At 43.4% G+C, this 23,491-nt stretch overlaps 1 long non-coding RNA gene across 3 annotated transcripts in view; it reads left to right on the top strand.

The window, feature by feature from the left end:
* The window catches only part of LOC110399010, a 38,792-nt gene continuing 34,895 nt past the window's right edge, over positions 19,595 to 23,491 (top strand). Inside the window, exon 1 of one of the 3 annotated variants that reach the window (XR_002438817.1) lies at positions 19,595 to 20,266. This is a non-coding gene — a long non-coding RNA (uncharacterized LOC110399010). Of the gene's footprint in view, positions 20,267 to 20,688; positions 21,208 to 23,491 lie in introns of those variants that run through there. The other 2 variants (XR_002438814.1, XR_002438815.1) reach the window with 2 other exon arrangements.

Consider the following 23,491-nt stretch of genomic DNA (forward strand, 5'->3'; position numbering starts at 1 on the left):
GGGAGTGCGGGCAGATTGGTTCGCAGTGCTCAGACGCGAGCAGCGAGCGCTGCAAAAAGCATGTCAGCCTATATGGGCTGTCTGTTCTGATTTGAAAAAATCTGTTGAAGGATGCAGCAGGGGAGACAGGCTGTGGAGAGGAGCTTAGGAGACCAACGTCTGAAAAGGGAAACCTCTCAAAAGAGCCAGGAGTTGTGTTTAAGGAAGGCAGATTGATCTCCTTGATGTCAGGCAATGAGACTTGACAGATGAGCAAAGTTGTTTTTTTTTTTTATATAAAAAAAAAGTTCATATCTAGCTCAGAGATAGTGTCAAGGCTACTGAGAGGTAGAGAAGGAGCAGAAAAAAAAATGCATAGTTGGAGCCCTGGCCCTGTGTTGCAAGGTATGTGTACCCTAGATTTCTGTTTCTGGGAGGTGAGCAGGAAATTGCAGGATGCTTTGCCTGCTCTGGGGGCTAAGCTGCAGCCTGCTTCCATCACCCTGCTCTGCTATTGCACCGAGCTGTCTGTGCTGGCTTTAATCGCTCTTCCCCTGGCTGTGCTGAGAGTTAGCATCCATTTCTTCTCAGTCATGAGAGGCTCATGAGGCAGCAGCCTGCAAGCCTTGTTGTGGTTTTCCCTCAGCGTGTCATTTAAGCCTGTGAGGGGAAAAACAAAATGCAAAAGCGGGGAGGACTCAGAGGTGCTGGCCAGGGATCCCACACCTGGCACAGAAGCCTGATTTTTGGCTGGAAAGTGAAACTAAGGAGTGACTTCACGGGTGCTGATAGAGGCAGGATCAGGGCTTGGAGAAACACAATGGGTGAGAGGTTCCAGCTGCTTCTGGCTGCCATGTTTGGCCTCGCACCAGGGCTGGCTCTCTGAGACCTCTGCTCCTGGCCCTGCCTTTGACTCTGGCCAAATTTCCTGACTTGACTGTGTGTTTCATTCCTTGTGAAACAGGAATTTTTCCTTGCAGTTGGGATGAGGGATCATAGATAATGGTGAGAGCTTTATAGTTATGACCGTCTGCCTGCATCTGTGTAGGTCAAACGTCACCATTACATCAAAGTGTTGCAAGGACTTGCCTGCAAGCAGCACCAGGGTTCACTGGATGAACTGATGCTTCAGGTCTTCCTGCCCACTCCACCATTTGCCTCTCATCTGAGCTGAAGCCAAGTCCCTGGGTCACAGTCTGGTCAAGCACATTTGAAAGATATTTTAATGCAGTTAGTGGATTTGAGTGAACACATTTTCTTATTAGAAAGGGCTTCAAACTGAAGGTAACACATTCTTAAGTGATTTTTAACAAGACAAATATCAAAGTCCTCATCAGACTGTGAAGTAACTAAGCCTTGTTTGGCTGTGCAGGTACATAGCATTAAATTGCTGTTCTCTCTTTTATAACTAATGTATTTTGTAACTTGGTGTTGTCTTTATTAGTTCTTTCCTAATTGCTAGATAAATTTCATTATATCTGTATTTATGTTAATTTTACTGAAATTGATACCAAGATTTTTTTTAAATCAAGAAATCTACCGCTTAAAGTTCTGAAATAGCAAGATTTAATGTTAAGCTTAAAAAATCATAACTGTAAATTAAAATGGCTTTTGTCTCTGTCACCCTCTGAAGTCCCGAGTCCTGTTCTCGCTGAGTCACAGATAATATTTGCAAGACTGGACAGGTTTAAATAAGTTGGGACATTATTGCCCAGAGGACTGGGAAGGAAGAAAGTCTGAGTAGCGTATTTGTGTGGGAGTGATGAATTGATTAGATAAGGCTTTAGGCTTTGTTGATGGAGTTACCCAAAAGCACAGCCAAAGAATAAAGCAGCTAGTTGATTTTTCTCTCTCTTATTCCTCATCCTTTTGTCATATGTTCACAGTATCGCATACAATTGGTATCCATGGAAATTATATCATAGCAGTAGCAGCTGATGAACTCTTGGGAAATAAAGATTCCATTTTCATGCAAATATTCTAAATAGCAAAGAGGTGAGGAAGAAAAATGGTTGATAAATAGAATTATTTCTTACTTAGAATATATTTCAGTGTTTTCCTCGAGGCAGCAGTAGCTTTTTGAAATTGCGTTCTTACTGAACGAAAGCTTTCAAAGATCAGTGTGCGTGTATGTAAGTTATGATGAAGAAAGCAAAATTTAAAATAAGGCTCATTGATTTTGTGATGAAGCATTCTAGATACTCCTTGTGTAACTTAACTTTATTGTCAGAACACAATCCAATAACTTCAGAAGGAGCAGGCACCTTTCATTTAAAAGCTAGACTGAAAGAGAGAAACTGCTGGGGGCTGGACGTTGGTGACTGGTGTAGTCTTCTGTGTCACAAGCTCTTGCTGTCTGTTCACACCACTTCTTTAAGGCATAGAAATCCTGTCTGTCTTTCTGCTCATAAATGAGAGCAATATAGTATTCAAAAGATAGCTCTGTAGGACAGAAATAGTTGCACCAGTTGTGTGAGCTAGCTCTTCTCCCATGTCTCTTCTATTAGGTCTTCTAAGTGTGATGTTAAAAGTATTGCGATAGCAGCACGCATCAGTCGTCTCCAAATTTTTGGAAGAAAAAGTCAGAATCTTTGTTAAGAACAAAATTCTTGCGACATGCATCAATCTGTCATTACCTCTATATGGTGGTCAATAGATCCTCGGTTACTAACGTGGAAAACACTGTGACGTGTTGCTGTAAACAAAGGTACTGAAGCAACATGGAGGAATTGATGCCACCCGTTAGAGCTGGTGGGATTTTGATCCATTTGGTAGGTAGGACCTTCGTTAGGGGAGCTGCGTGGAATATGGGAGCTGTGTGCAATGCAATCAAATATACACGGTCCATTTAGCTGGGTACTCTGATGGGGATCAGCATCGTGTGCTTTAAATCAGTGCAAAAAACCCTCCAATTTGAAGAACAGGTATATAACAGCATGTTTATCAGGATTGTTTTCGTCTGTGCTGAGACAGTTACTGATTGGTTTATATCCCGAATCGCAGTTGGTTGTCTCTAGATTACTGTTTGGTGTAGTCTGTTTAGGATGGATCCCAATCACTTGAAGTTACATTGCAGGGTAAAGATATTCACAGGTGGTCCTTAGTAGGAAAGAGGGGTGGGAAGGGAAAAGATCGTTAAATCCCACCTGCTTTTTGCCTTGCTATCTTAAGCTGTGGACAATTCAAGGTCAAACTTCTGCTAACCAAGGTGGCACGTGAAACTAGTGAGGCTAAAGACTGATAGTTTCTCTCATCAGTTGTTGCTGAGGAAAGTATGACGTCTAACAGTGTTAGACATCCCAGCATGATCAGTAAGTTGGTTGGGCTGATTGAGGCTTGCTCCTGGCTGAAATGGGTAATTGCTTTCAGATCAGGGTCCCCTTGTAAGACTCCTTAATCTCTTCCCTGTCGTTCTCCAATAAGAATATAGAAGAGGAAATTACTGCACTAGGGAAAATCACCTGAAACACGCCGAAGAGGGAGAAATTTTGGAAAGAGTTAGTAAGTAGTGAAGGGCAGTCAGTAGCACATTGTAGAGGAGTTTGCGGTGGGATACAATAGCTTAAAAACCACAGGCATTTCTTTTGGATAGTGTCTGTCATAGGGGAGAGAGAGGTTCTACGTCAGCAGAATGGGTGTGCTACGGTCCTTTCGAGGACGGTTTCTGCTTTAAGTAATGCAGAGGGAATGTGACAACCTGGGAATCTCATGAAGGGAAAAGTCAAAGGCTTCTTTATATGATGTCTGAAATGACACGGAGGTGTTTTCAAATATTTATAGTTAAAGGGAGGGACTACGCAGTTTGAAAGACTAACTAGGAATGGTACGTTAAAATAAAGGAAGGGGGAAATTAAATATTTGGTGGAGTTATGATCCGATAGCGTATCTTCAACATGTAATGGTAACAACAGTTTTGGGGACCAGTGCGCCGTTGATTGTAATCTCTGCAGTTTGATTTGTGTTCCCAACTAACACTTTCTTGAGGGTTTTCTTTTTTTCCTTTACCTTTTCCTTCTGCTGCTTAGTGGGGTGATGTACGTACCTCTATGCTAGTATACGTTAGGCATCAGCTGGTTGTTACAACAGAAGATATCGGTGTGAATATTTGCTTATGAGGGGTTTTGTTTCATACTATGTTGACTTGTCCCGGCTATGGTGAGAGTCTTGTCAGGGTTTACACTGCTGTCCAGATCTTCAAGAGCCTGTAATCTCTTGAAATAAAAAAATTCCAGCCTAAACTTTCCCTCCTGTTGTGTGAGCCCAGCACAGAGCAGTTAGAAAGTATTTAAATGGAGTATTTTAAACTAGTCTACCAGGACAACTGCTGATGTTTGCACCTGCAAGTATTTTTCTGGAGAAGAGTTTGATAGCAGGGTACTTGTGACTCGTAGTGGGAAGAGGCAGCGTCACGGCACAGGGTGCCAAATGTCATGTGTGTGGTACAGGTCAGAACTGTTGAGTATCCAAAGCAGCTACATTGATTCAGATGCTTTGATAGCAAAGTGACTGCTGAGACTGCCAAGTAAATAATTAATTTCCAGTGCACATTTGGCTCTTGTGGCTGGCAGCCACCTTTGTTTCATGGACCATAACTGGTTTGCGCTAAAAGGCTATAGCAGAAGCTTTTAAATAGAAATTAACAGGCACATTAACTTTTAGCATGCAAATAATCTGTGTTCTTTAAAAGGTTGTGTGTGTATTTACAGAGCAAAATGCCACAGTGAGCCCTGCCTCACTTGTGTTTTGTGTAGATAGACCATCAAGATGGCTCTGCAACTGGTATTCGTAGTTGTGGCAAAGCTACTTGTTCACGCTAAGAGCTGATATGATGGCTTTATAGTGAACGAGATGGGGGGGTGGGGGGTTCTTCTCTTACCCTAGAGAGGTAGGGGTAATAAGTTGTCATTGAGGAGCTTTGGGGGTGCCTCCTCTGTGCCTTCAGCTGTGGAGAGGGAAGGGCCAGCAGAGCTAGTGTGAGCAAAGAAGGAAGTGTATGGATGTATGTGTTTGGGTTTTAGTCCCTTGCCTGCCACTTGAAAAACTATCGGTTCTGCTCACTTGTTTAAAGGGATGTTTTGGTCAGTCCTGTCCTCCTTTTCATTTCTGAACTCCTGCAAACAGATGTTACATGTCTATGGTCCCTGACACTGTCGTGAAATAGGGCACTGATAATGAAAGCATACAAACCAACAAAAAACTCCCACAAACTCAACTTCCCAAACTCTGGGTTCTGATGCGCTTTTTTTTTTTTTTTCCTCCATGCCTTACGTGCCTGTGGATTCTTAGTACAGCACCAAAGGAGGAGAAACAAAATGATAGTGAGAACTCAATAATACCCACCTTGCCTCTGATTCTCTTCACGCTCTGTCGCGACTCTACCATAATGTAAGTTGTCTAAGAGGTATTTGTGTATATGCTAGCTGGTGCCTCGAATCTTAGGGAGCCCCTGAAAAATTTATAAATTTCTGATAGAAAGCAGGTAGTTGTGTGAGCCAGCTAAAGCCGTGCTTACTTTATAATGGAGAAGTGGCAGTGAATGCAGTATAGCTTGCAATATCCAAGAGGGATGTGTACTCACCTGTGATTAACCTTTCTTGGCCATTAAATGTCACAGTTGGCGCGTATACATTGAGCAGAAAGAATATATATTTGTCAGTAAAAAGGTGACTGAATGAAAGAAGTCATGAAATGACATTTTTTCAGTAGGTTTGTCATAGCTGGAGCGTGGAGGAAAATTGCTTTCTGTAAATCTTGGCCCAACAGAACAAAACACACATTTCTTTCCAGTTGGGAAGCCATACTCATAGACATAATGAAAGCACTGTGAGCTCTGACTTTTTCAAACTCTGATAGAAACCAATCTGCAATCTTGACAGATATGATCTTTTGCAGGATGCACTGTTCATTTACAGCAGCTAGAGACCTCAATTAATTTATGAGTGAGGACAGCAGGCTGTGAACTCCCCAGCTCAGCCTAGGTGGAGATGTCCCTGTCTGAATTTATGTTCAGGTAATTTAAAAAGATTTATACAAAGCTTTTCTTTCATTTTGAGAGTAGATTAAAATTCTAATGGAAACCATTTGTATGCATTTGTTGAATTGAATAATATTTATTGCTCTATGAAAAAGAGGGGAAAAAGAAGAAAGAAACACTGGAAAACTTTGCTAGCAATAAAGTTAGTGAGGCAGGAATAAGTAAGTGTAGAGGCAGAAACAGCCTAAGCCAGAAAGCGATACTTAGTAGAGCCTGTAGAAAACCTACTGTTTTATAAAAACATAATGAAAGCAATTTGCACCTGTTTCTGAAGAGGTAGAAAATAGGATGCTACCCAGTGTGCATGGTCTCTCTGTTCTTCAGTCCACTGGTGAGATATTTCTTAATGCCTGAAAGGAAAATGGCTTCGCTGTGGGTATGATGTTTGCAACTCAGAACGTGCCCTCTCATGCCGGTAGCAGCGTGATTTTTTTTTTTTTTCAGGGAGATGCCATAAAGAACTGTTCCTTTACTCTTGGAATCTGTAAGCTTGCAGGTGACTTCAGAACAGAAATTCTGTTGAAGTTATTATGGGGCTTATGCATCTGGACCTGGTTAACTCACCATCTTTGTTCTAATATGACTATTTGCATTGCAGGAGGTGGACGAGATGAGCTTTAAGGGTCCCTTCCAACTCAAACGGTTCTATGATTTTGGTTGGGTCATGGCTTTGGATTTTTTTCTGTTGGAGTAATTTACGAACTCCACACATCGTGCAGGAGCTAGTACCTCATGACTCTGTACGCGAGGACGAACAAACTAGAAGAATATTCATCCAAGGATTATTCTGATTTTACTTAGCAGTTGACTTGTTTGAGGTGTGATCAGTAGTTAACCTGTGAGAGTTTTGTATGAAAATGAGTAGGTGAATATTTGAGCTGTTCTTGAAAAGACTACTTGATGAGATAAACTTACTTTCATTAGCTATCTTGCTCAAGAGAGTGCGTGCCCTCTCACAGCTATTGACAGTGCACACAAATGCAAAAGTATCCTCCCTGTGGTCCTCAGAGCCAGGGTCTTCTTTCCACATCTGAATGCAGAGGTCCAGGCAAATTGTTGGCATTGTGTTGATACAACAATGTAAGAAAAACTAAAGTAGGTGGTGGTAAGGCCTGCAATGAGTTCATGTTGTCCAGCTATGGGCAGCAGAGTAGAGGGAGGGATGTGGGAAGTGAAGGTAATAGCACAGAAAGTATCCACTCCCTGTGGGATTCTGGGTTGGACTACGGTAGGTAAGATTTGAAAACATTAATTCTGTATGGTCTTAAATTGTCCTTGAAGATGTGTATTCTCCTGAAATGCTCAAAGTATATCTGCTGGGAAACCAATATCAACTAGTAAGTTACTGTGATTCTTTGGGCATTCCTCATGCCAAATCTGTGAATTTAATTCTGTCAGTCTCAAGATAAAGTGACTCCTGATAAATACCTGGATTATAAACAAAGAACTAATACAGGATATAGACATCCTGAAACAATCAGGGCTAGTTGGGATAGTATTAATGTGTTTTCAAGCTTAGTAAAATTAAACATAGAACCAATATCTGAATTATATTAAATAGGAACTTATTTTAGTTATAATTTCACTAACACTCTTAATTTCTAGGAAGGATTGCATCTACAAAAAGCAGTTGTTACAGAGCATACAGTAACAGGAATGTGATCATTAATTTCTAAAAGATGCCAGACAAAAAGATTAGGCACAATTGTTTAAATTGTATCCATATTTTGATGAGCTTCTTTTTTCTACAAAAAGGTAAAAAGTGGGTTATATCTTCAAATAATAGAGCATCTACTACAAATTTTTTTTCAGCTGAGTAAAGTGACTCATACTCATTTTGATCCCTGTGTCTTAACTCTTAATGGCGCTACTCAAGCAGCTGCTAATTTTGAACAGGATATAAGAATTGAGTACTTGATGAATTACCAAACAGTCAAACTATCTAAAAGCATTTCTTTTTCAGGCTATCATGTGGTAAAAGCGTGCACAAATCACTATTCCTTTATTGTACGGCTCTCCAGAATGTAAATCTTTTCCCTCTGCCTTTTATCTTGAGTTACATTTCACTGAACTACACAGGGAATTTTTGGGGGGTGGGGGGATGTAAATTAATACATCGCATTTTCCTTCCACACGCATTCTTCATTGCCTTTAGGGATTTCATTTGACAAAGGCCTCGCTAATGGAAATGCAAATTTTCTACCTGTCACAGAGTACTTTTGACTCTGCTGTTTGTCAGAGCAACACGTTCCTCAAAAGCCTGGTTACTTAGTCTTCTTGGAAGCCAGGGGAATTGTGTCTGCACCCACCAGGGCTCTATTTGACCTAGCAGACAGTAAAGAACACATTTATGTAAATTTGCATGAGAAATATTGGCCTACTCAGTTCTCTGCTATAAATAAAAAACCACATGGATTGAAAGCCTTATTAAGCTTTGATTTATTACGGCCATTCATTCATTTCCTGCTTAGTAGTTTTGTTGCACTTTAATTGACAGCAACTTCTGTCATTTTCTAGTGATACATTAGTGTTTTTAATTCTGGTAATATTCCATCTCATCTAATCTTATCTTTTGAGGGGTAGTAGGAAACATGCAAGTTAAAATGGAGAAGATGTGGACTATGTGATTTAGATTAGAAAACTTCCTTTGTCTGCACAGCTCTGCTCTGAGACGAGCAGATGGCCTCAGTGAATCTTTAACGGGGGAACCATGCAATGTAAACATACAAACTTGGACTTCTAAGGCAGTGATTAGAGAAATGAGGCTGCTCTTCACATAAGAACTGGAAAAATAAAACACTTCATATCCTCAAAGAGAGAAAAAACTTTCCACTTATGTTTTTGGGGGGGGGAATTTGCCCTTTTATTACTGCCTACACCTCAGCAGCCCCAAGAAGGCTGTGCATAGGGCAGAACAGGAGTGAAAACTTCGTGGCTTTTAGGCAAGCTGTGAAATTCCTAGTGACTAGAGATATCTAGGAATTTGTGTGCCATATGTTTAGTCCAGTATGGCAACACTAACAGAATATTTTTAAATAGTTGTCAGTGGAGTTGACAGCCTTCCCTTGTGAACTTTCTAGTTTAAGCTATACATCCTGTTCTGTGTTTTCTAGCTCTTCTGCCCTTGAAAGCAATGTCCTTCTGTAATCACACGACTTTTATTTATCCTGCCCTCTATTTTTCTCATTTAATTTTGCCTAGTTCTTTTCTTTTCTGGAGGGCTCTGTTCATCCTTGTGAAACTGTAGCGTGTCTTCACCTCTGTCGTCCTTGAGTGTTGCATCCTGATCCGCTCATCTTCTCTAGTGCCCTCTACTCGGCCTCTCTTGCTCACCGTCTGGGCTCCTTCCCAAAGGGGAAGGACAGACTTTCCTCCTCTGACACAGCTTGGCTCTGGGGTGAAGGAAGTAGGGGCACTCATGGCTAGTGCTGATACCTCACGTTGGTAATTTCTGCAGCTGATGTTTTCTGCCTTCAAAACGTGTTGCTGTGGGGGCCCTATTAAAAATGAAATGCCATGGTGTTTTTCTTGCCTGAAGTCAGGTGTTTATTGCTGGCATTGCCTAAATTCCTGTTCCAAGTTGTAATGAAAGAAGAGTAAAGGAGCTGAACGTCCAACACATACGGAAGTACCTTCTTGTTTGCACAAGTCTTAATTGCTTACTACTTTTCTCACTTGATGATAATCTTTGCAAACATATATTCTTCCCTCTGCACAAACCAGAGCAGACTGGCAGCAGCCAGTGTTTTCAGACTGTTCTTTCTGCAAATATCCATTTCTCTTGAAATGGATGATGCTTTCCGAGGCTGGAGCTGCAACGAAGTATTTACTTAGCCGTAGAGATCATAATGTTCCATGGTTTATTTGAATTATTAAAATGCAATACTGCACAATAATCATTATTGCACAGCTTCAAAACACTTACTGACAATGTGGTCTTGGCAAAGTAAGCACTAGTCTTTTTAATGGATAGCTGTTGCAACAGAGAAGGGGAAACCTGTGTTTCAGACTAAGCTGTGCTTTCCAAAGGGGCAAAAGGTATCGATTGTAATATCGATTCCATACGGATTTTTATTGTTGCTTTATATTTTTAAAATAACTTCCCTCCCATCCTCTCTTAACAGATCAGATGTCACTTTGCTTTTCTTTCCTTGAAATAACACTGGAAGCAGACTGTTGACAGCTTTGGGCTTCTGCACAGTCAGCAGTATGGGGGAACCGTATAGACATGAGCAGAAGTCAAATGGTCTCCCTGGAGCTCCAACCCATTAAAACAATTGCTAAGGGCGCAAGAGCACAATAAACATCTGCGGTTTGTCTCCCCAGCATACCACATGCCTTTCAGTTTGCCTGTGCTTGGAAATGGACTTGAGTTGTCTGATTGGACCCAGATGTGAACTTGCAGAGTCCAAGGCTTTTCAGAGCTTAGGCTTTGGTTCCAGGCTGAGGCTGGAAAGAATTGTAAAGTTAGGTTCCAGATCAGCACTTCCTCGGACCTGAGACCATTTTAACAGTCCTCTTAATTTCTGGCTCGGCTCTGCTAGGAACTGCATCTTTGTGAGCATGCCGAGCTGCAAGACAGTCCCCAGTGCTCACTGGGACAAAATGCTCCAATGAAGAAAAACAGCACCTTCACAAATCACCCCATGTGGACTGTCTTACTCGTGGGTCAATAGCAGTGACTTCTTCTTGCTAAAGCACATTCTATTAGCTCGATTTTGTGACCAAATATGTATTCCTATTTAATTTTAAAGAGCTATTTTGGCAACCCAAATGACACCAGCTTTGGTATAATCCAACTTCTTATGCAAATGCTTATTTAATCAGTGGGCTATGATAAACAAGAGCTTTCCGTTACAGATCTATAATATCTCCATGATGGCCAGCCAGCTGTCATAAGTAGCTTAAACAAAAAGAAAAATGAACCAAAACTTTGTAGGACTGATTTGGTAGAATCCAACACAAATCTATTGGGCTTAGGGAGGATTTAGGGGAAAACTCTGTTTTTCTAACAAATATCACTCATTGGTAATTCAGCCTGAAGGACGAAGTATACTTTGGAGGGTTAAGCAGAAGGGAAACAATTGACTTGTTACTTTAAATTAATTAAAACTATTTGAGCAGAAGAGATGAGAACAAAGATGTTGCAGTAACTTAATAGTATGGTAAGGGTAAATCATCCAGTGCTCAATTTACCTGCAACTGTGTGCTTGTGCGTTGCGATGGAGAATGAACACAATCTTGTTAGCAATAATGATATTACTCTTAAGTCTTTGCTTAAACACTTCAAAGAGGGGGAAATGAGAGACAAATAACATCCAAAATAGGCTGGAATAGCAAGCAACAGTTGTAACGGAGCACCTTGCTCTGCATGTGCTTCCATTCAAAAAGCACAAAGCGGAAATCATAGAAGGGAACACAAACCCTTTCCAAGTTGGAGCTGCGTTTCTTTAATCAGTTAGAAGGTTATTTCAATGCAGTGCAATCACAAGCTTAATTTCCTGGATGCTCGCTCGTGTGCAATGTGACGGTGACTGAAAACACACTAAGAGGTGATGAGAAAGGCAATAGGAAAAATGCACTACAGATGGCAGATAGCTCGCATTTTAGAAAGGAAGGCGCACTGTAAGAACAGTCCTGTAGTTGAAGAAAGAATATAGAAATGGATCTGTGCATTATCTGTATGTGGGGGAATGGTCAGAAGGAAGGAATGGAACCATGGGGGGTTTCTTTTAAGGAGAGTGGATGGGGCAAGGACATTACAGACTGGGGATTGTGCAACCGAGTGTGGGTGGAATGTGGGTGGCAGTCCTGGATGAACAGTATCACAAGAGGTGTTGTTCGCTGGAGGCTTAAGTAACCTGAATAGGGAAGCTGGGTGTCTGCCTTCTTTGAAGATATGTGCCAAGTGCTGCAGTTCTGCCAGGCAGAGCTGGTGTATCTTTCTGGTCAGAGACTGGAGATGATGCTGGAAAAGGAATAGTGAATAATCCCAGAAGGAAACAGAGTGAAGGTAGAGACAGCAAAGCAATTTAGCATCATTTTTATTTTGAAAGGTGCTCTGCATAGATACTGTTTAATTGCAGAGCTGAATTCTGATGAACTGTCATCAGAAGAGGACTAGAAGTAAAGAAAATAGATCTTAGGACTAGTTCTGGGTGCCTGGTGCAGAGAGGAGATGGGGCCTATTCACACCTTAGTGGTTGAGGGGTGGTGGGGGCCTGGTCAGCACAGTGGGGATGTTCTGAAGCGTGCGGGGAGGGGAATGGCAGAGCTCTGGCGGGGGAAGGCAGTGCATGAGAGGGCTGACCCACATGGGATGAGGTACTGCCAGATGGCTCCCAGCTGGGGCTCTTGAGGAGACCGTGATCTGGCCCAATCAAATGCCTGGCACCTTCTCTCCCTGCTGTGTGCAGAAAGATGACCCTCACTGCCAGTGATACGAAGGATCAGGAGTGATGGGACTGCCTTTTACAAACACAGTCTGGGCAGCGCATGTAATTCTCTTTGCTGGTCTCAGTGGCATTACCTTGAATATGAGGAAATTAAGGAGAAAAATTGCTATGAGCTTTGTAGGCCCTTTATCGCTTTAATCTCTTCTTCTCTTTGCGTTCTCTTTTCCTTTCTCTTGTCATCCATCTTTGTAGAGACAGTGACCAAGTTAATCTAAACAACAATTCAGATTTGTTAGCAATTGATTTGATTTCTGCTTTCAGAAACTGTTTGAAATCATCTAAATGCATTATTTTAAGCAGGACTAAATTTTCAATGCAATTTCTCAGACAGCCAGAGCAAGAATTCAACAGATCTATTGGACCTAGGGAAGAGGAAGAAAATGCCTCAAATGTCTATGGGATGGAAAAGTAGACTATAATTTCTGGGATCCCTTTTAGAAGGATGTGAGGGAAGGGCAAGAACGATGACGCCCTGGAGCATGTAACCTAACAGAAATTTGGCATGGGGGTTGTTAGGGTTTGGTGTTATAAGAGGCTCTTCAGATGCTGGCTGAGCCTGCTGGATGGTTAGTGCAGAGCCTGCAAGGGCTGTTTGTGTTAAGTTGTATTGATTGCTTCGTGTATAATTTAATAAAGTTGAAGCCTGCTTTCTTTCTTTGCAGCTATACACTGCATCTGTCCTTGTTGGAGTGTTCCCATGGCAATCGTGGGCTGGATTTTTATTAGTTTGATTTACTCGATAAATAAATAGAAAAATAAAACAAGATAATTACCCGACAATGAATAGCTACCACAAGAACAAAGTGAAAACTACACCAAAGACCACTGGCAATAGGCGACACTTCTAGTTTAGAAGTAATGCAGAGGTTTCCAGTGTAATTTTTCTGACCTTCATTGGCCCTTCCTTCATTAGGTGTCAGGCTCTGTTGCTTATATGAGTTTCACTGCATACAAAATGTCTCTCCTGGCTTCTCACATTCATAGCGTTGTTATTGTTTTTTAAGCAGTGGCTATGGTTTTATGCCTTCCAACTACTTCATCTGAACAGTTACCCTTGCTGGAAAGAAACCTCCTTCCTCTTTCCCCTGAGGAGTGCTAGGAAAGCCTGTGCTAATAAAGCAAACATCTCTGCTTCATCTGTAGTTTGCTCTCCTAACAGGCTGTTCCATGAGCACACGGGCAGGCTGCTAACGGGTGCCCAATTCACTCAGGAAGCAGCGTTGCCAGGAGCTATGGAGAGCTGGCTGGGCTCCTGATAGCCTTAGGGCAGTTGGAAGCACAACAAAGGCACCTTTTGGAAGGGATGCTGTGGCACAGGTTCTCATGGAAGAGTAAGAGAGGACTAGGCAGGAAGAACTTGATAGTAAGTTTGAAAGGGAACGTATATGATACTTTATATATAAAAGCATAGGTCACTTCTTTTACAATGTGTTTGAATCAGTTTTCAGCACACAGTTTATAAATGCTAGGAGACTGAGCCCCTGCTATAGCAGAACAGCATTTGGCACGGCTCAGAACGGGAGAGTTGTAAATGTGGCAGTGCATTCAATGCTGACAATAAAATTTGACATGAGCTTCCACAAGTACTCGCTTTGAGGTCTGAGAGCCCTTGACAGCTCACCATTGCCTAGATCACTACAAGAACCAGTGGAAAACTAGAGGATCTTTGTTGTGACTTTTGATACCCTTGGGACAGGAGGTATAGAGCAGAAGTGACTGTTTCTGAATAGAGTCAGTCCCTGCTGGCTGCAGGGTACTTGTGTTTCAGTCAGGGACCATTTGAAATCCTGAACTTCCATCAGCTTTTGTATAAACTAACAGGACAAGAAAAATATTTCTCCAGCGTGTTCAAGGCACTAGTAATCAGAACCTGCTATGCAGGATGCACCCAGTGGTGTTCAAGCAGCATACTAAGCTATGCTTTTAATCAGAAGTAGATAGTTATCCCTTTGAAGATCTTTTTCTTTTTTTTTTTTTTTCTCTAGAGGGTTTCACACAAGTGCAAAACTTTGTAGGAGCATCTGCTGAATGGCTTAAGACATGCCTAAGTACGGAAAGCATCTAAACTGATGTTTGGAAACTGCCTTGAAAGCTCATTGAAAGGCAGCTGTAATACAACCTCATGTTCGTGGCTTTTACGGGGAGTTGTAGATCCTGTCTCAGATCTTATTTGTTTGAGAGTTACATCAGCGCTTAAGTCTTTCACTGCTGTTAGTGGATATGTTTTTAAAATCAGTGCTCAAATGTCAGCGCTTTTGTGGAGAAACTGTCATCAACAGAAGATTCCCACGACGGCAGCCTGTTCCCACCATTAGAACCATAGAAGCTGGGAGGCCTGGGGTCTGTTTCTTGACTCTGCTTTTGGCCTGCTGTTGCTTGCAACTCTTATAATCCCTCTGTAAAATGGGGATAAAGCTTGGCTTCTTTTGTAAAATGTTATGAGCGCTTCAAAGACAGATGTTTCAAAAGAACTAAGTTTTATTAAGAAGCTCGGCTGTTCTCACCTGCTTCTCTCCCCTGCAGTGTGAAATATTGCAAGACCTGTGGCCTTGGAAAGTACGTAGACTCTCTTATGAACCTATCATTGCTTCTTCTGGGGCCAGCCTGCCTGGCAGGAGCTGCGAGCAGTGGGCTAGTAATTGTATAATTTCACGCTAGGAAACTTCCACCTACTGCCTAGGGTAATAGCTTAAACAAATACTGTTCTAGAGTTACTACAGCCCAAATAAGTTTAGGAGAGGTACAGTGATCAGTTTCATCATGGCTTTCCCCAGCAGAATTGTGAGAGAATGTGTCCTAAAATAAATGGGAAGAAAGCTCTCAGGTGTCCCTTCTTAGTCTGGGCAAGTAGCAAGTGCTCTATCTGGCATGCAGGTCATCAAGAAACCATTAGCAAGATTTGCTTGCTTGTCTTGTATGTGGTGCACAAGTCTTCTCAGCCATTTGCAAAGCACTTGGGAAAAGCTTGGTGGCTTGGATGTGGGGAAAAAGGACCCTCATCCCCCTTGCTTATCTCCCACTTGAGAGGTGTGTAGATGACAAGCGGAAGTCTGCAGTCCTGCTGAGAAGGTGGGACAGCTCCTTACATGTCAGAGGGCCCCACTGCTCTCTGGCTTGTGGAGATGTACTAGGGAGAGAAGATGGTGTGTGAGGGGCAGATGAAGAGGATGTAATGGGTGGTTTGCCTGCTTGCACAGTCAGGCCTTCTTCTCTGCTCCAACCCTTGTGACATTGCTGACTTTGTGCCGCACTGAGGTACCATGGCTTTCTTCCTGACCATTTTCCTTGCTAGCCATGAAGTAAGGTTTATTTTATTTAACCAGTGTTCTCTTCTTTAGCTGGTACTTTTTGTTTTCCGCTTTTCCTCTCCTAATCAGGGCTGTACCCCACCGTGCTGAGGCTGCCTGCAGCCCTGTTGCAGGGAGCCTGGCTGCTTTTTTACCTTTGCTGTGCCAGGGCATAGCCTTCGGATATATGCCGCAGCGTGAGCTTGAGTATTTATTGCTGCTCTTCCTCTACAAATCCCTTTGGAGATCTTAAGCCTGCAGTGTGATGCACAGAAACTGTTTCCCCAGGAAGTGATGTTAACAGTCACTCTGAGGAGGGCATAAAGCCGGGTGGCTTCCTGCATCCTCCAGGTCCCTTTACGTGCCAGAGGCTCCTGGTTTGGAAGACATTACAAAGCCTAGGTTATACTGTTTGGGGCATCCTCTCTACTGTCTCCGTCATTCCTCCCTGTTAAGAAAATGTTTGTGCTATGTATTACTTAAACACCATAGTAGCGAAGGTGTTGAGTTGGGATATACTCAAACATGAATTAGGCTGTTCACATAAAGTGGTAAGTAATAGGAGATTTAAAAAAAAAAATCTGCATCTTACAGTAAAAACTTCTAACCCTACAACACAATCCAAGAATCTGAGTGGAGAGTTTGTCGTATTCTAATTGGTCTTATCAATTTTGTACAGTATAAATATTTTGACAAATAGAACTGTTTTGATCAAAGATTGTATAAATCCAATCGGTTTCAGCAGCTGAACCTGTGTGAACCCTCTGCTGGGGCTCGTATCGCCTGAATTCCTAGGGTACAATTAAAACCCGCACCTTCTATGTGTAGGTATGCTTTTATTTGAGCTCCTGTGGCTGCCTGTTCTGGTGGGCTAAGGCATGGTGTGATCTGATGTAAGGCGTGGGCTGCAAAATCCGGGCTCACCAACATTCCTTAAGTATGGGTTGTCAGCTCCACATCTCCCCGTGTTTGTCAGCTAGTGTCACATCCGTAGCATTTCGGCTGAATGTTTCTTGCTTGCTCTGACTGAGAAATAAATAGAACTCTGGAAAACAAGTGGCGCTTCTTTATTGAGCTGCGGTGATTTATGCACATGTCAACGGGAATGAGGAAAAGCAAATCCCTTCTGCTTGCAGATATTTTACGTTTGTGTTTAATAACAGCCTAGGCCAACCGCTTTGAGGGCACTGTTCTATTTCTTGGGTTGTTGAAAGCACTTGGCCTTGTGCCTCGCAACACCACATGGGGTATGTCTTAATAGACCTGAAAGGTATGGCATGCTGTGACTTGATTTTATTTACATTTATGTAAATATTGCCATGTTTATGTTAAAATGACTGAACTTCTGCAGTTGCAGCTCCAGGGTGGTAAAGGTCGCTGAAAGGACAGTTAGGTTCCTATTGTCTCAATCTGGAAGACTTCACTTAAAATCACGCTGTTTGCCATTTCTCACTTTGCTGAGTTCATCCCGTGAAATTGCTCTGTTGTACTTCCTGCTTTTTTCTGACTCTAGTTGGCTTTCCGATGGCGGAATGATGGCTAACAGAGCTCTGGATAATATGGGGAAAAAAATGCGATTCTAAGAAAAAAATTAAACTTCGCAGTGTGTTTTATTTAACTGCGACTCCTCAAGCTCATAACTGACTGGGTTGGATGCCTGTGTCTCTAACATCAGAGCTTCATCTCGAAAGGACAACTTAAGTAGTCAGAAAAGGGAGCTTTGAAGCACTACAGGTGTAATGAGATAAGTCAGTTTCTGGCTTATTGTGTAGTGCTGGTCAGGAATTTTCTGTCAGAATGTTTTTCTTCTCTCATCAGGATCCACAGATTTGACAGCTGTTAGTGGAAATGTACCTATCAGTTTTGGCAGGCAAGCCTTCTCACGCAGGAGAGAGAATCTCTGGAGAGGTGCAGCTGCCTGCCTGCAGAGCATCCCACTCACCCTGGCACAGCTGGCAGCCCTCCCTGGGTCCTTGGGGACTTCTGCCAGTGCTTCACCAACCTGGAGACCTGAACTTCCATTACTAGTAGCTCAGATGGGTAGAGCTCGAGGATGCTATTGATGTTATGTTTTCTATTTCCAGGTATAGCTCTTTTGTGTTCAGCTAAGAGATTAAATAATTTATTGGGCCGGAGAGGGTGCAGGTAACTGAAGCTGTTATGGGACAACCACTTAAACTGACCCTGGTCAGCGAGGTCCTGTCCTCATCTCCCCTTCGTACCAAGCCTGGCTGCATGTTTCTATCTTCCCACTTGGGCAGAGAGTCGTTCTCATCTCACGGTACCTGCAGGTATGGCAGGGAGAAAAGGTCTGTGGAGAATGAATCTCAGGGAGAAGGACAAGCTTACTGCTTTGTTAATTTAGGTCCTCGGAGCGGCTCACAATAGGACCAGTTGTAGATGAGTGCTCATACATGGGATAGGAGTCTTTGGCTGGAAAGAGGTGGAGGAAGGGCATATGATTATGCCTTTGGCTAGCAGCAGGCCATTAGAAAGATTTAGCTACAGCACCTCTACATCCCTTACTTCGGATGTGTATGGCTGTACAGAAATACATTCATCCAGTCTTAGAGTGATGCATACATACGTATATCTTTGTGGCCAATAACCAAGTGCTTAGCACATGTACTGGAAACATACAGCACCAAGGCTCAGATTCGTGGCTGTAGATCCATACAGCCCAGCTATGTGCACTGATTAATAGACAAATGGCTACTTGGGGATGTCTCACTCCTTGTGATTTCCCCCCAGTGGAAGACTGCAAAGATCTCCAGATTTCAGCCAGGTATGGAATTGGAAGTTCACCCTCATAATACCCCCTACCTACCTTTATACTCCCTTCTCTTCTGCAGCCCTCCTGTTGTTGTTGTTCTGCTCTCTAAAACTAAGCCACAAGAGCAGGAGACTCGCAGACTTGGCAAATGGCATTAGACTTGTTTCCTCAGAGGTTTCAGTGTAGTGCAGCTGACCTTGCCCTGAGCCAGCAGAGCCTGTTCATCAGGACTGCGCCCAGCACCTCATCTGCATCATGTCCTGTCCCCCACCAGCTGCTATGAGCCGAAGTCTGTAACTACTAGTGCACAAAGAGTTGAGTGGGTTTAATTCTGTTGCATAAGGCTGGTGGGAACTGCCATTTAAAATATTTCCTTTTTTAAAGATAGTTAAGTGAGATTTTTTTTATTCAGTATAGTCTGTGTGTGAAGGTGAGAGCCTCTTGGCTTCCAGGCACGGGGTGCAGGGAGATGCTGAGGAAGGTAGCAGGTATTTTGACTGGTTTGTTGCTAATTATTGCTTCAGTAAACAACAGCTGTTCAGATGCAGCTCAGCTTCTTGCTTTGAAAAGATTACAGTGCCCAAACTGTAGTCTCGTATTATTGAAAAAAGAAAAAAAATGTTATAATCATTTCACTCCCCTACTGCTACAGATTTTATGGGCCTTGTAGTGCGCTGTTATGTCAGGCATATTAATTGCTAGTGAGTCGATGTTAAGCAAATGGAACAGCTTTGTGCAGCGTTTGGACACTCGGTTATAGACAGTTTAACAGCAGTCTTCTGGAGAGACTCTGCATTAGTCTTAGATTATTTCTCAGCACTAGAGGAATGGCTCTTTCAAAGTAACTATAAAATGAACTGTTGCTGCCGTGCAATAGCAGTAATAAGCTGTTAAGGTACCTTGCGAAGCACGAGGTCAGAGGCAGTGTGTTCTTCCAGCCACCCAAGAAGCGTAATAGCAACTAATTAGCACAGCTCCTTTAGAGGCTATTGCTATTGTAACAGGAGGAAAGAAAGGCAGGAAAGTGCAAGGGGGGGGGGGGGGGGCTACTGTTGCTATCTGCCCTTTAGATGAAGGAGTTGTTGGTATTAACTTAGCCGAGGGTGAAGGCCTGACCTAGCACAGCGCTGAGTGTCACTGATGACTCTTGCCACTGAAAAGAAAAATGGCCCTGTTCCCTGCTCCATGCAGCTTCTGCCCTTCTGCTTTCTTCCCGAGGAGCAGGATTTATAGGGGCATCTGATTTGATTTATGGAGGAGTGAAATCGCAAATTAACCGCCCAGGCACACGCTTTGCAGCACAACGCCAGACAGCCCTTCCTCTCCTCCTTCCCCGCCGAGCTGCCCTTACCCTGCAGCAGCTGGCTGGGCACTCGGCCTGGCGTTTGCATTTGCCGCCGCGGTGCCCGCAGCCCGGCCGGCCCAGGTGCCAGCCACCAGGGGCGGCTACCATCCAGAGCCATCCCCTCCAGCTACACCCAGAGCGGCAGCGGGAGCGCTGCCCTGCGCCTGAAGCAGTTGATCGCTGCAGTGTGGCGTTTTGCTGGCAGTGGATGAAAGCCGCCTGTAAAGTGTCTTTTGTGCAGTTAAAAACAAAATGCACGTGTATTTTACTAAATGCATGTGCCAGCAGCCAAGCTGGCACCCTCTGACTGCGTTTACTAAGGAACGAGGTGGTGGCGGCACAGATGCAAGCACTTGGGAGCGAGGAGCCAGGCTGGCTCTCCCCAGCGGGGCTGTGAGTCTGGGCACTGGGGCATTGAAAACTTCACGTTGTGTTAGGTCGGAAGCCTGCGCTGCCTTTCCAGAGTCTTCAGCCAGGCTGCGGGTACCAAACGTTAAGCTGTGCCCAGGTGCCCACGGTGAGCTGACAGAAGTGCTTGCTCCGGGTGAAGTGGGATCTAGCGATTTTTTAATTAATTTATTTCAGTGTCGTGGTGTCTTAACGTTGTGGTTCTTTGCTATCTCTTTTCGCTTACGGGTCTGTTTTCGCGAGAACCCGGTCTCGGCGAGCTGGGGGCGCCGCGCCGCCAGCCCCGAGCCACTAAAATGGCGGCCAAGGAGCTCCGTGCCGCCCCGCGGGCCGCTCTCCCCCTGCCCGCCAGGGGGCACACGAGCCACGGCCGCGCCGCGCTGAGGGGAGCCGGGCCGAGCCGGGCCGCTCGCTGAGCCGCCGCTGTTGGCAGTCCTGAGCCCGGGCACCGTGACAGAGCCGTGCACCCGGACGAGGAGCACCGCGCTCGAGGCTTGGAGCGCCCTTTAATCTTTCCTCTCTTACAGCGGGAGCTCCACTGTGAAGTGAGGAAGGAGCTAGGAGCGAGCAATTTCCTATCGGTTGTTAGTTGTGAAGTAGGCTAAATAGGTCAGCAGTCCGCCAGCATGCAAGCTTGTCCTAGTGCTGCTGCGGGCATCAGCTCTTCATTTTGCACCAAGTAATGACTAGCTGTTGTCCCACCTTCACCACGGCTCACAGAGCATGGAACACCTGGGAACGAGCAGGGAGAGTCAATAATTGAGGGCAATGTGTGCTTAGGGCAAAGTGCAGTCACTGTTGGCATAGACAGGATTTGTGTCTTCTTTTTTTTAACCTAAGCACTGCCTCTGGATACCTTGGAGACATAAACAGGCGGTTTGGAAGTACTGGCTCCTGCTTTGTTCATGGAAAGAATGTAATTGAAAGTGAGTTTATTTTAGTTAGTTCTAATAATCAGCTACTATCAAGCGTATGTGGAAACCGAAGGATGATTTTTTTTAAAAAAAGCTACAACTTTGCACTGCCTATTTAGAAAGTCTGGGGTTTTAGAGTCCTTTTTTGTTGGCTTCAGGGTGTTTCAGGGTTGGAGAAGGGCTGAGTATAGGGGAAGGCAAACCCTAACCTCTGGCCTGATATTTGCTGGAGTTTGAAAGTTTTTCATGTTAGTGTCTGCTTTAGGGTTGAATGGGCCCTGCCATCATCCAGCCAAACTCCTATTACCAGCGGCCATCAAATGCAGCAATTCCAACAGCCTTCTTGGTTTTGCCGAAAGCTTCTGGAAAATTCTTCCTCTGTAGTTCGTGCTAGCGGTCATGAAGCAGCATCTCCCCTACCCTGCTTCTTTCAGTTCCGAATGTGAAATTATCAGAATCGCATTCCTGGCTGCTGCTTCCCCCTCACACACTTCAAAGCAATTTACTCCACTGTGTTTTTTTTCCTCTGGAGGCACTTACAGTCTATTGTCAAGGCATCCTTTGGCACTTTTTCTTTCTTTCTTTTTTTTTTTTTTTTTTGTGAGCTGTTTAAATCTCCTCCTGCAAGCTGCATTTTTTTTTTTTTTTTCCTCCTAAGCCTCAGATTTATTTGTGATGTCTCCATGTGCACTCTCTCCAGGGTTTAACAGCTTCTTCACAACGCATACACCAGAACTGTATGCAAGAGTAGCGTTGCCAGCGCCATATGCAGAGATAACATTGCTTCCCTATTTCCCTTGTTTAACAAGGCGGGTAATCTCATTAAGCTTCTCCACCCCAATGAGCTCTTCCTTGCCACCGCTATTGTGCTGGAATCTCACAATGAGTTATTTATCTATTATGTGCTCCTCATTCTTTCCAGTTGTTGCTTTCTTGTAGGCTGCTACATACCTTCCATAGTGAGATTTGCATTTTTTATTCTGAGATCTTTTACTTCTGGAGTCGCCCGTGTTAAAAAACATTTTGTTTGAATGGGCTCACTTCAGTGAGTGATCCATATTGTTCTGTATGGCTGCGCTGCCCCAGCTGTTATTTGCCACTCCATCAACTTTTGTCACCTGCAGATGTTAGCGTCGCTAATTTTTTTTTATATGTACTACTCTGTCATTGCAGAAGATGGGGACTAGCACCCTGTCCCAGTCTTACGGCCTTGTGCCCCCTCTCCTTCCTTCAGATTTGCCCCAGTAGTTCTTGTCAGTGAACACAGGAAGGGTTTTTTTTTTATAGCATCAAGTGATGTGTCTATAGTCATTTTCAGATTTTAATTTGTGAGCTGATTTCTCTGTTATTAGCTTTCCCTATGCTATTTTTTTTCTCCCCTATTTATTTATTTAAATTGAGGTGAGGTTGACCGATCCATTAGGTAGCCATTTGTGTCATTTCAAATTCAGATTTGTTCCTGGGTTTGGAATGTAGAACTACTTCATTGTGTTGGGTTAGCAATTATTTCCCGTGTGCCTCTGTAATGCATGGCACTCTCTGCGCTGTCTCAGACAGCTTAAGTGTGATTGAGTAACTAGAGCCAGCTGAAACATGTTGCCTTCCAGCCCTGTTCTTAGTTTCTGAACCTCTTCCTTTTCCTCTTGAGTCCCAGAAGGCTTTATTAAGACAGCTTTGGGGGGTGCCATTAATTCTAAGCTGCATAATTACCTTACTGTGAGCTTTGACTCCATTTATAGTAGGAAAAAAGTTCTGTACGTTGCTAGAAATTTATATTCCTCAATGTCCAAATTTACACTTAGTAAATTCAAAAATTTACTCCATTTACCTAGGAATTTGTGGTAATTAACAGCAGGAGAATTTACCTGTGGAACTACTGAATACAGTGTGGTAGGTTTTGTGAAAACATGATGCTCTAATGAGCCGCTGTGTTGTTACACTTGTACTTTGCTTCCCAAATTGCACATAAGACCCTTAGATGTTTTAAGAAAGGCAAGCTTTTGCTATTCATCACGCTTTGTTTAGAAGTGGGGAACAATATTTAGATTATTTATCTTTACTTGGGGGTTCTATTTTAATGCCAGCCTTGTACGCCTCAAACTTGAATGTGATGCTAGAAATCAGGCCAGGCCTTTTTTTAAATATAGTTTGTATTTTTTTTTTCTTTAGGAATGTGTGTAAGTGATAATGCCGCTGAGATAAACCTCATGCCAGTATTTGTGTGATACCATGTGACTTCACTCTCACTGCTGCATTCCAGACCAGGCAGGGACACCTCCCTTTCTCTCTCCCTGTC

Source organism: Numida meleagris, chromosome 4 (assembly GCF_002078875.1).
Source record: "Numida meleagris isolate 19003 breed g44 Domestic line chromosome 4, NumMel1.0, whole genome shotgun sequence".
NCBI lineage: Eukaryota > Metazoa > Chordata > Aves > Galliformes > Numididae > Numida > Numida meleagris.